The sequence below is a fragment of the Leucopleurus acutus genome, assembly GCF_964270905.1.
Source record: "Leucopleurus acutus genome assembly, chromosome: 1".
Lineage (NCBI taxonomy): Eukaryota > Metazoa > Chordata > Mammalia > Artiodactyla > Delphinidae > Leucopleurus > Leucopleurus acutus.
In genome coordinates, this window is record NC_139142.1 from 183,621,281 (window position 1) to 183,633,834 (window position 12,554).

Genomic DNA, 12,554 nt, shown 5'->3' on the forward strand with positions numbered 1-12,554 from the left:
TTTAGGTAGGTTAGCCTTACTCGTGGAATTATTGTTTGGATTTCTTTGGTACATGGAAGCACAGAATCTTTTCACAAGTTAAAAGTACTAACTTTGCATTTGGCATTCAGTAATTCTTTATGGAACACTTCGGGGAAATGTTGTGGCACGTTCCATCGAAATAATGGATTTTTATGTAGTTCTCAACCTTTAGCTGAGACACAGCTTCTATTTTGTTGTCATCCCTGTAGCCCTCCCTCTCAGTAACTCCTCAGCTGACTCCACTCAGATGAACATTTTATAAGACAAGATTTCCACATTTCTCATGTTTATGACTATTCCTAAAACTCTCATAAAGTTTGTACTTTCCCCCAATACTAATTTAATAACCTTGAAAATAGTCAACAGTATGAGCACAAATTCCTTAATTGGCTTTACAGAGAGAAAATGCATGAAATAGTACTGCTACATCCGGTCAACACAGACTCAGGAACGGCAGCGCTGGTCAAAAGCAGAGAGCAGTGGATTAGAACAACCACTTTGTCACTTACTACACAAGTGAGATTGAGCAAAGTCACTGAACACTTCTGAACCTCAGTTTCATCTGTAAAATGGGAATAATCACTGTCAAAGGATTAAATGTGTGTGAATATGTTTTGTCAACCATGAAATGGTATAAAGATGTAACGGTTGTTATTATTTATGCCCCTGAAATGTGAACAACAGGGGCTCCAGGCCTCTTTTTTTTTTTTTTTTTTTGGCCGTGCCATGCAGCTTGCGGGATCTTAGTTCCCGGGCCCCTGGCAGTGGAAGCGTGCAGTCCTAACCACTGGAAATTCCCTCCAGGCCTTGAAAAGAGCTTAAGAAAGAAGGTCGGGATCTGAGAGAGAAGATGATGAGCCCGAAAGGTGAGGGCCAAAGACTTAGCATGAAAAACACATGTCACCGGTTCCATAAGGATGTTAACATGTATGAAGAACAGGCACCTGGTGCCCCAGGTCAAGTCTTGTTCGTGAAGATTCTATAATCCAGGCAACTCCCTGGCCTCCAACTTCCTGAGGTCACTGTTTCACTTAATATCAAAATGAAATGCAGTCATTAACAGCTGAATCTAGAATACTCTCATCTATTTCTCTAACATATCCAAGAACACATGGGTTTGCCTTCTCATCCACACTGTCACCGATTTCCCTGCTTTCCTCTGACTCCAAACCATTACTCCCAGCCCTGCTTTAACCGTCCTTGCTTTCCTGAAATCATGGGATATGACCCTTTCCGTTCCCCCAAAGCACTGCCGGCATTACATGGTTTGGGAGCAGCAGGCAGAATTACCACACGGTGTGCAAACACTTCAAATCCAACGTCAGACATCGCTGCGCTCTCCAAGTCCCATCGCTTTCGACATAAAGAATGTTCTATATCCACATCTCTCCACAGGCCCTGGTTTTCTTCCATGTTTCTAGCTAGCCCTCCCCACCCCCATTCCTCTAGACTCTTCCATTTCCTTCTTCAGGATCTCGACCCCCTTCTTGAGATACCAGTGGATTACTCCTGTTTCTGTATCATGCAGAATGATTTAACATTTTTGTGTGTGTGTCTATACTTCTCCCAACTCAAGCATCCTAAGCAGACAGCCTCACCTTTCACAACCCAACAGGGATGATGGATGGATGAATGAATTTAAATTTAATGAGATGCCCAGCAGACAATTTAAAACCAGGTTCCTGACCACAGTGAGGGGAGGCACTCAGCTTGTTAAATGAAATGAATAATGCCCAGAGGTGAAGATTGTTCAGGTCATGGTCATAGAAGTCATATTTGAGAGCAGGGTGATGAATGTCTTTGCCCAAGGAGAGCAGAGTGAACTCTGCTATAAGACTCAACTTTGGGAATTAAATACTTCTATTTAATGGACAGCCCAAGCTCCTAGATGCCTGTAAGCTGGGACGAGAACTCAGAGAAGACAGCTTCAGAACAGTCGTAGGAATAGAACCCGGACAGCCAGGGTTTAGGAAGTGAATGGAGGTGGAATGAAGAAGGCAGTAAATGTATTTAGGCTGCTGCACTCTTTATTTTTGCGGTACGTGGGCCTCTCACTGTTGTGGCCTCTCCCGTTGCGGAGCACAGGCCCCGGACACGCAGGCTCAGCAGCCATGGCCCATGGGCCCAGCCGCTCCACGGCATGTGGGATCTTCCCGGACCGGGGCACGAACCCATGTCCCCTGCATCGCCAGGCGGACTCCCAACCACTGCGCCACCAGGGAAGCCCTAGGCTGCTGCACTCTTACGTGAATCATTTACAAAGCTAGTAAGCATTTTAAGAAAAAGAACTCTATTCCTGTAACTGGCTTACAGAGGATTCTCACCTTGCTGGGGATGTAAGCACGGGATGGTTTCATTGCTGTCAGCAGCTGCTCTCTGCTGAATCCCCATTTCCCACCAGTGATCAGACTGGCCAGATTTAATAATCTGCCTAAGATTTTGGGTTATTAGACCAGTCTCATTTTTGTATTTAAGATTCAATTCTAATCATTCAACGACGACGACAAAGAAAATAGCAAGTGTTGATGAAGATGTGGAGAAATTGGAACCCGCATACAGGCGTTGCAGGTGGGTGCAGCCACTGTGGAAAACAGTATGGTGGGTCCTCAAAAAGGTAAACCTGGAATCACCATACGATTCAGCAATTCTACCTCTGGGTATGCACCCCAAATCACTGAAAGCAGGGACTTGAACAGATTTTTGTGCACCCACATTCACTGCAGCATTATTCACAAAAGCCAAAACATGGAAACAACATAAGGGTCCAGCACAGAAGAATGGATTTAAAAAGCATGGTCTATACATAAAAAGGATTATTAGTGAACTATAGAAACGATGGAAATTCTAATACATATCATGACATGGATGAACCTGAAAACATACTAAGTGAAAGACGTCGTCGCAAAAGGACAGATGCTGTGTGATTCCGTTTATATGAGGTCCATAGAGTCGTCGAAATCATAGAGACAGAAAGTAGAACGGTGGTGCCAGGGGTGTGGGCTGGGGAATGGGAGTGAGGATTTAATGGGGACAGAGGTTCAGTTTGGGATAATGGAAAAGTACTGCAGATGGGTAATGCCGATGGTTGTACAACACTGTGAGTGCACTTAATAGCACCGAACCGTACCCTTAAAAATGGTTAAAATGGTAAATTTTATGCTATGTATATTTTACCACAATTAAAAAAAATTTTTTTTAAAGGTTCAGTCCTAGGCATTCCATCTCAAACTCGGTCGCCTGGCCCATCGGCCCCCCAGCAGCTTGCTTGTTCTGCCCTTGGGGTAATGTATGTTCCCACACATAGAGCCCCAAGAACTGGAGGGTCCCCTTCCACACGCTTGGACGGACTTGGAGAGTGGGGTGGGTGGAGCTGCCCCATCTTCCCGCAAGGCTCACTGAGCTTGCAGCCCTTCCAGCCCAAGGGAAGGGACTGCTCTTAAATCTCCAGCCTGGCAGGTCACAAGCCTTTCAAGTCTGTCCCCAAACCTCAGTGGGAAGGACACACTGTGCCATGCTCCTCGGCTCCCAGAATGCTCACTGTGACCTTCTCACCCTGCTCAGCTCCTCGTGGCCTGGGGGTAACTACGAGGTCACCCTAGCAAGAGTCTAATTCCCCGTTTTGCTGAACCCCAATATTTATGAGTGATTGTCTTAGGACTCTCGCCCTGACTTGGCTGTGGGGATTAAAGGAACCTCTTCCCCTCTGTGGCAGGCAGAATTCTAAGCTGGCCCCCAAGATTCCAGCCCCCTAAGTGTGAGTGGAGCCTGCAGATAGGATGGGATGCCACCTCTGTGATTATGTCACATAATGTGGCAAAAGGGATTCTGTGGATGTAAAGTCCCTAATCAGGGACTTCCCCGGTGGTCCAGCGGTTAAGATTCCACACTCCCAGTGCAGGGGGCCCGGGTTTCAATCCCTGGTCAGGGAACTAGATCTCGCATGCCACAAGGAAGATCCCGCATGCCGCAACTAAGACACACTGCAGCCTAAACAAATAAATAAATATTTTAAAACAATAAAATTAAGTCCCTAATCAGTTGACTTGGAGATGGTTAGAAAGGAGATTGTCCTGGGTGGATAGAAAGGGAACACAGCCCCGCTCCAGTCTCCTGTTACAGCCTCCCACCATGAATACTAACTGCATCTCCACAAAGCTTAGGACCTGCAAGCCTCTTCTTAGTTTGGAAATGGGACTGGGGGTGTAGCTGGCAGTACAGCCAGCTCAGAAGTGTTGACCATCAGGAAGTCCTGAGAAGCTGGTTAGTTCCTGGTGACTTCCTGAATGGGGAATGTAAGAGGTAGGGATTTTGGTCCTCAGGGCAATTTTAGTACAAGAGGGAAAAAATATCCCACATTTTATTACTCCCAGTGAACGGAAGCATTCGGTGTGATTCCTTTTCCTATTGTGATTCTCTGTAGGAAGAGGTTTTTTTCTTTTAATCCTATTTAACAATTTAGAAATTGAAATAAAACATTTTAAGCTTATCAAAAGATTGCCAGTTTCATTTTCCCCATCCTTTCCTCCACCAGCACTGCAACTTGGAAATACAGTTGAGACCCACTGTCTGAGCACCTGGTGGCATCCAGGTGGTACTGACGGGAACAGAGTTATTGAATCTGTAAGCTGGGGACAGACCTGGACTCCACGGTCCCACTAAGTGGTTAACGACCCTGCTCAGTGATTCCTCCGTCTCTCTGACTGTAACACTAGGTACATTTTGCTCCCTCAAAATCAGGGAATTAAAATCCTTAAGTTCAGGGTCACATCAAAGAAGAAGTTATGTCTTGGGTCACAACAGAATTGTATAAAAAAGAAAGTCAGCCCTCAAACGTAGAAATCTGGCATAATGAAATCTTTTACCTGAAATGGGTTTAGAAGAATTCAACTTAGCAGAAGGTAACACAAACTACAAATGTTAAGTATTCCAACGCACTGTACTCATCTCTCCTTCCAAATGTCTGTGACACAAACAGGACTGGGTCTCATTGGGTCCCAGCTCTTACCTAAGACCCACCTGAGGCCAGTTTCAGCCCATATTCAAATCTCCTGAGAATAAGGTTCACTCCAAAAGCACTCGTGAGGAGCGGAGGCCTTAGTGAAATTTGTGGGAAGACGGACAGGGTTAAAAGACACTTGCACAGAAAACTTCCCAAGGCTCTCCTGTCCCCGGCTCCCCAGACACCGCAGGTTCCTGGAGCCATTTCCAAGACCTTGTTGGCTTTGCAGCCTCCATCTGCAAACCGAAAGCTAGCCAGAGAACAGCGGAAGCGAAGCAAGTTATCCTCAGACAAATTTCAACCACCCCTGAGTCCTCAGGCTTATCTCTGGGGGGAAACGGTTCACCTCACCATTGTTTTATTTACAGAATCACTTCTATTTCATCTAGGGATTAATAGATGGTTGGTGACTAACCAGTTTATCATTTGAGTCTTGTCTGCATCCCACCAAGCCCTCCTGGACCATAAATTCCCTGTAGACAGGGAACTTATCCATACTGTTCACTGTTGCATCTCCTGGACTTTACCCCTAGTAACACCTGGCACAGAAGAAACCACAAGCAATCTCTGGATGAAAATGAATGGGCTCCATACATTCTCTCTTCCTGTTTGGACGTCAGTCACTTGGCAGGTCCTAAAGTGTGAATGAACAGCACTTCTTCATCAGGGATCTTTTTAGAACCTAGCTTCTCTTTCAGACTCTTATCATTGAGTTCAGATAAAATTATTTACCATTTTCTTCCATGTTTGTTTCTTCCAACATGTAGTTCTCCTTCAGAATATCGACCTGGAATACAGACAAGGTAGCATGTTATCTACTTGCTTTCAGGAAGTATGGAACCACTTTATTATCATCTTTTAAAGTTTTTCTTGAAATTTGTCACCAAAAAACCTCCAAGCTGTAATTTCCTCATTTGTAGAATAATTATTTCCTTTTTTAAATCAAGAAATTTCACTAGCAAGTTATCCTTGAAGTGCATCAATCTCCTTCTCTTCCCTCCTTCTATTATCTACCAAATATTTATGGAATGTTTGATATAAGCCAGACTCTATGCTATGCACATTGGCATTTATTGTATCAAAAAATTTGTATTAGTCTGTATTGATATACAGACTAAATATAGTGGTTCTAAATATAGAACCACAACAGAAAATTTGGGACATATACAATACTATAAATAAGAATCACATAATCACAGCCAGAAAGAGTAACTGTCATCCTTTTGATATATTTCCTTCTAGTTTTTGAATATATACATGCATTTTTCCATAGTTGAAGCAATAGTTTACACACAATTCTGTAATGTTCTTTTTTCCCCTTTAACAATATATTTAGGTATTTTCTTGTGTTCATGAAAAATACCTCATTTTTAATAGCTGCATAATAGTTCACTTAAACTTCCCCCTAATTTTGGATTTTTTGGTTGTTTCTAATTTTCTGACATTACGAAAAAGGAGACAGTGCACAAATATTTTTCCCCTTTTCTGATTATTTCTGTTGAATCCCTAGATATGGAATTGTAGGCCAAAGTATATAAACATTTTTAAGGGTCTTGAAATATTTCACAAAATCACTTTCCAGTAAAGTTATATCAACTTATGCTCCCACTATAATATATAAAAGTGCCCATTTCACTGCACTCCTGCCAGTACTGAATGTTAGAATTTTAAAATGTTTTTCTAATTTAATAGATGAAAATATTGCTTACTATTTTAATTTTTAATTTTTTCAATTACTGGGTAATCCAAACACTTTAAAATATAATTACATATACACACTAATCGTTTTTATTTTTTCTTTGAGGAAATTTTCTCATTGAGTTATTAGAGTTTTCTTATCAATGTGTGTGTACTCTTGTATTGAGGATAAAATGAACTGTCAGGGCTTCCCTGGTGGCGCAGTGGTTAAGAATCTGCCTGCCAATGCAGGGGACATGGGTTCGAGCCCTGGTCCGGGAAGATCCCACATGCCGCAGAGCAACTAAGCCCGTGCACCACAACTACTCAGCCTGTGCTCTAGAGCCCGCGAGCCACAACTACTGAGTCCACGTGCCACAACTACTGAAGCCTGTGTGCCTAGGGCCCGTGCTCCGCAACAAGAGAAGCCACCGCAATGAAGCCTGCGCACCGCAACGAAGAGTAGTCCCCACTCGCCGCAACTAGAGAAAGCCCGCACACAGCAATGAAGACCCAGTGCAGCCAAAAATAAATTAACAAATAAATTTTTTAAAAAAATGAACTGTCAGATTTGTTCTGTTTTCTATTTTGTTCACAATATTTTTAGTTGTCACAATTTTTAAATTCTTATATAATCTAGTCTACTGGTCATTTCCTTTATGATTTTTCGATTTCTTTTCTTCCCCCATCTTGAGGTTACATAAATATTTGCCTAAATTTTCTCCTAGTTTTAAAGTTCTTTAATGTAGCTGAAATTTCTTTTAGCACATAATGAAATGTATGAGCTCAACTTGATTTTTTTTTTCAAATTACTAGCTTTCTCAAGTCCATTTTATTGAGAATCTGTCCCTTTTTCATTTATTTTAGATGACTCCATCACATATTAAAATCTACAGTATATCAACACTGTCTTTTTCTGGGTTATCCTATTTTATTATCTATATCATTCAATATCTACTAATATTCTATTTTGATACTTTAAATTATTATTTTATACTGTTTAACTAACAAACAGGGAAATTTCCCATCTGTTTCTTCATTTTCATAATCTTCTTAACCCTTCTTATCTGCTACTTGTTCAAGTAAACTTTAAAATAATTTTGTTTTAGCCTCCCAAGGTAGGTGTTAATAGCTTCATTGTACAGTTGAGGAACTGAGTCTCAAAAAGAATAAATAGCTCAAGATTACACATATTCTAAGTGGAAGAGGCATAAAGCAAAATCATGTCTTTTGACATGTCCTCTTTCAGCTCTAAAATGCTGTAATTTTTAGTAAACTCAGGAAGCTTACTCGCTAACCACTTTCTCCTTTCCTGTCTACCTCCCTCTAGTGGTCATTATAAATATTGCAGTTTCTCAAGCCAATTTTACACAGTAATTATTTTCATACAACTAAAATTATGTTTAGCTTAAATTTTTAAAGTTTACTTTAAAATTTTTAACTTACACAGAGTTAATAAGAATAATTGTCTAATATTTTGAGCCATGTATCACCGGCATTTTCTTAGCAAAGAACAACCTCAGAAGAATTTAGTAAAAATTCGAGTGAAAAGAAAGTAAAATTTTGTCAATTTCATGGATTTTTAAAGTAGTAACAACAGCAGGTCCAAAGACCCTCCAGATGTTTCTTCGTTCTTTTCTCCATTGACGTTATCTAAGTACTTTTAGGAATAACAATCTTTAAATTCCCCCTCTAAGCCATTTCTTGTTTTCTTACCTCACTTTATGTCCTTTCTCACCTTCTAGTGCCTTTGAGTAGGTTCAGTTGGCACAGAGGTGCCTGGGCAGGGGTGCAGGGGGTACTGGAAGGCAGCCTGAGCTCAGGTACTCACGCTGCGCCCTGGCCAGGTCTGCACCGGCCCCGCGGAAGGGCCACCTGTTCGCAATTCCCACAAAGATCAGGTACGAGCTAGCAGGGCTGGCCTCCTCCCCCTACCGCCTTGGTTGAAACCTCAGTCTCATTTTCTTCCCTGTTCATTTCCAGTCCGCCACACCCTCCCACCCTTTTTTTCTTTTTGTGCCTTTTTCTTTTCCCTTTCTTCCTTCCTAATCCCATCATCCTTCAATTTCTTCTTCCCTATCTCCTCTTCACCTGGAAGAAAAGATACCGTGTAAAATTTAATTCGTACACACAAGATAATGTGTACCTTAAAAAATTTAAAGCTAAAAAACTAAGCTACACATACGTTTATACATCATAAAAGCTTAACCAAGCGAAAAGAACACTACTAAAAAGGAAAAATAATTCCGGGAAGCACTTATAATGTCTTTTTTTCTTTATCTGAATTTGTGAAAAGCAGGGGCTGCCTATGTTACTCTCGCCTGTAGCTATTTAATACTATTTAACTTTTACTAAGCCAATTCACGATACATGCATTAGTGTTTCCATGGAACAAAATTTAAGAGAAAAAAGAACATGAACAGAACGCTTAGGTCCATTATTCAATGAGGATTAAGGACTGACAGAATTGAGAATCTCTCCTGGATTTGGTTCAGAAAGAGGGGGATAATAATACTTGCCTAATTAACTAGTAAGTGCGGTAGATTAAAGTGCTTTGTAAACATTAATTAAAGATGCAGGGAGTTAGATGAGGCCAATATGTTATTAGTGAAAAAGTTTTCTTCCCTTTAATCAGGTATCTCCTCCTGGGGAGAGCAAAGAAATGATATAAGGAATTGGGGCTCAGCCCCGACTGCCACCAGTGACTCGGTCATCCTGTGCCACCAACCACTTCCTTAATTTTCTGTAAAATGGGGATAAGCACCAACAGCACTTTGCAATACGGGTTTTATGTCTGTCATTTGAGTATATATCAAACACTATAATTAATAAAACCCTATAACTCTTGTTTTCTCCTTTCCTACAGAGTTGTCCCACCCCATGGAAACACCGGTAACATTAACTTCCACCAACTTACAGAAGCCTTCCACAACCAGCTATTAACCTCAGTGGATATTTCCATGGTGATAAAGAAGAAATGGCACCAAGGAATGGGGTCAAAACCTCTTGGATGAGCTTCCTCTCCTTTCTGAACCTCAGTTTTCCTCCTCTGTAAAATGGGGATAAGAAATTGGGGGTTTTAAGGATTGAATGAAATAATGTGTGTGTGTTAAATGCCTTGTCCAAGGGTAATAAGAATTCGATACGTGGTAGTTATTATTGTCATTAAATGTAAAATAACCTCTCAAAACTGACCAAGGAGGGGAAAAAAATGTCCCGTCTTATTCAGAGCTTCGAATGCAAATCCCTATTTCTCCTCCGAGTGTTTAACTCAGATATGGGGCTGGAGTTTCCTCAGATCGTCCCCAATTCAAATCTCGCACCAACACCGAGAGGCGGCTGCGGGGCAGCGCCGGCGCGGGGGCCTGTCCCTTTAAATGCCCCGGGCGCGCGCCGTGTGAGTTTGGGGAGGAAGCAGCCGAGACCCCGACGGAAGCGCGCACGAGCGCGCGCGGCGGGGGCGCGCGTAAGCGAGCGCGCGGCGGGGCGGCCCTGGAAGGTCTGCGAGTCGCGCGCGGGCGGACAGGCGAACGGGCGGCGCTAGGGCTCGGCTCCCGCTTGCGGTCCGGGTGGGCTCCTGCGGGACTCCTGCGAGGTGAGTGCGGGCTTCTCGATCCCGGACTGGGTCGGAGGGCGGGAAGGCGTCCTGGCAGCTGATCCCCTTGTCCAGCACGTCGGTGAGTGGGGCGACGTTTGCAGCCGGTCGGGGGAGATCGGGGCTCTGGTGGGGTCCAGGGCGGGAAGGGCGAGCCCCTTTGCTAGTGAGCCGGCTGCCTGCGCTTCCCGCGCGTCCCTGCGGGTGCCCTCCAGGCGGGGATCTCTTCTGCTTGCTCTCCCGCTCCTCCGCATCGCGTCCCTTGGAAGTTAGGAAAGGCTCTGGCGCCGTCCGAGGTGGCCTCCCACCTGGGAAACCCGGGGCCTCATTCGGGATCACGGGGGTCCGCGTGCGTCTGGCTCGGGGGCGGTGGGGAGGACGCGAGGCTTTCCGACTCCGAGGCTGTCCTGGCGGCGGGCGAAGGTGGTCCATGGCACGATTCTTGCTTTACGCGCAGAGAGGTCCGGGTTGTCCCAACACCCCTGCTCTGTCCCCACCGCCCTCCCCGGAGCACCAATTGCCGCCGCAGCCGTCGAATTCCCAGGGCGCTGTGTCCCATCCCCCAAGGAGAGGAGGGCGGGAGCCTCATATTGGCAGGAGGTGGCCGAAGCCACCTGTTGAACTTGGGTCCTGCGCAAAGTGACCAGTAGATTTTCGTCCCCAACCCCGCTCCCCAACCCCTGACCCCCAACAGGTAACTGAATCACGCGCGAACGTGTAGGATCAGCCGGTGAGCAGGGGCGGGAGGGATTATAAAAAGAGAAGGCGATGTGGCCGATGTGATGCAAATAAAATAAACTCCAGAATTTCTCCAAAGCTTTGAAAGTTTCCCAGTATTGTTTTACGGAGTCTAAATTTAAGCACCTAGCCTTTTATATTTTTATTTTTTTCTTAAACCGCAGGAACTAACATCAGAAAACATTTAACTCTTTGCCAGGACCTACTTGGTGCAAAGCGAAAACTTAGAGTAAAGGAAAATGATTTTTGTGTCTTTTCCCCCTAAACACAGTAGAACACTCAGGTCTGTTTCTGGAGACTGTAGAAAGAAGGTTTCTCTGGCTCCAATTTTCATGCAGAACAATTTTTTTTAAATCTATATTTCTGAAAGATATAGAAACACCAAATCAGATATAAGTGTAAACGTGAGGAAAATGCTCACAGGAGAACCTAAGTTTATTAAAGATGCTTTTCTACTTTTTTTTTTAAGCACTACATTCTTACTGCTCTAGCATGCACTGAAAAGTCTGCCCTCAAAGCTCAGTGTCTGAATGTTACAGATTGTTTTTCTAGGTGGAGGAGGTATTTTGGTTCATGAGGCCAATGTGGAAATACAAACAAATGCCCTGTTTACTTGGGATTGGGCGGGAAGGGTGGAAGTTGTCTAAAATCTCTCTTGCCGAACTTGACAGTGTATGTATGGAATCTTGTGTATTTTCTTGCTCAGACCAGTAATAGCCATTTTTAAGGGACGGGGTATATGCCTTGGTAACAGCACTTCAGAGCCTTTTTTACATTTTGGGGGGGAAAATTTTTGGATGCTGATAATTTAAAAGTAACATATTTTCTCCATTACTAGAAATCAGAAAGCCAAAAATCAGATAATTTAGAGAAGGCTGGAAAGAGGAGAGATGCTTTTAAGAAAACATGCGGGTGTTTGACACCACGATGGCTCCCTTTGTGGCGGAGGGCGGGATTTGCTTGTTTTCGTGCAGGCCCTGCGTGTTCATTAATTCATTCAGCAGTATTTTCAGGCCTGTTTGACCACCTACAATGTGCTGAGTGCTGAACTAGTCATGGGACATACAGACACATCTAGATAACAGCCACACGGCCCAAACAGATTAAAACCAGATCGAGTAAGCCTTCATCAGGAGCTGAAGATACACCTGGCCCTGGTTCCAAAGTTCTCAGACACCTTAGGAGCCTGTGGTTGGCACCCTGTGTTGATTGTCAAGATCATCTCAAGTAACTACAGGAGAGAGAGCTGAGCCTTGAAGCCTGGGGGGAGAGAGGGGAAAGGCTTGGGTGGAGCAGAACTGAGAACAGGGCATCCTCTGGAACAAGAGTTCAAGTGCGTCTTATCCGCCTGGTTGTGGATGGCCGCCAGTAGTGCCGTGGCATCCTAGAAGCATCCCAGAACCTGAGCCGCTGCCATCACTGGCGGAGGGCGGCTTTTTGTTTCAGTTTCCACTGCCCTCTCTGGTGGCAGTGTTGGTGGCTTCCCTGCTGCCTGTGTGTTCTCAGGAGGATGGGCTGGGCAGC

At 44.0% G+C, this 12,554-nt stretch overlaps 1 protein-coding gene and 1 long non-coding RNA gene across 2 annotated transcripts in view; one reads left to right on the forward strand and one right to left on the reverse strand.

Moving 5' to 3' along the window:
* The window catches only part of LOC309970238, a 35,060-nt gene extending 26,506 nt beyond the window's left edge, over nt 1-8,554 (reverse strand). Inside the window, exons 1-2 of the long non-coding RNA XR_014326672.1 lie at nt 8,414-8,554; nt 5,753-5,807 (exon numbers count right to left, since the gene is read on the reverse strand). This is a non-coding gene — a long non-coding RNA (uncharacterized lncRNA). The remainder of the gene's footprint in view (nt 1-5,752; nt 5,808-8,413) is intronic.
* A 1,664-nt stretch (nt 8,555-10,218) lies between these two features.
* Nucleotides 10,219-12,554, forward strand: part of PROSER2 (proline and serine rich 2) — a 38,926-nt gene continuing 36,590 nt past the window's right edge. The window contains exon 1 of the mRNA XM_082852482.1: nt 10,219-10,292. The gene's annotated coding sequence lies outside the window, so the exon portion shown is untranslated. The remainder of the gene's footprint in view (nt 10,293-12,554) is intronic.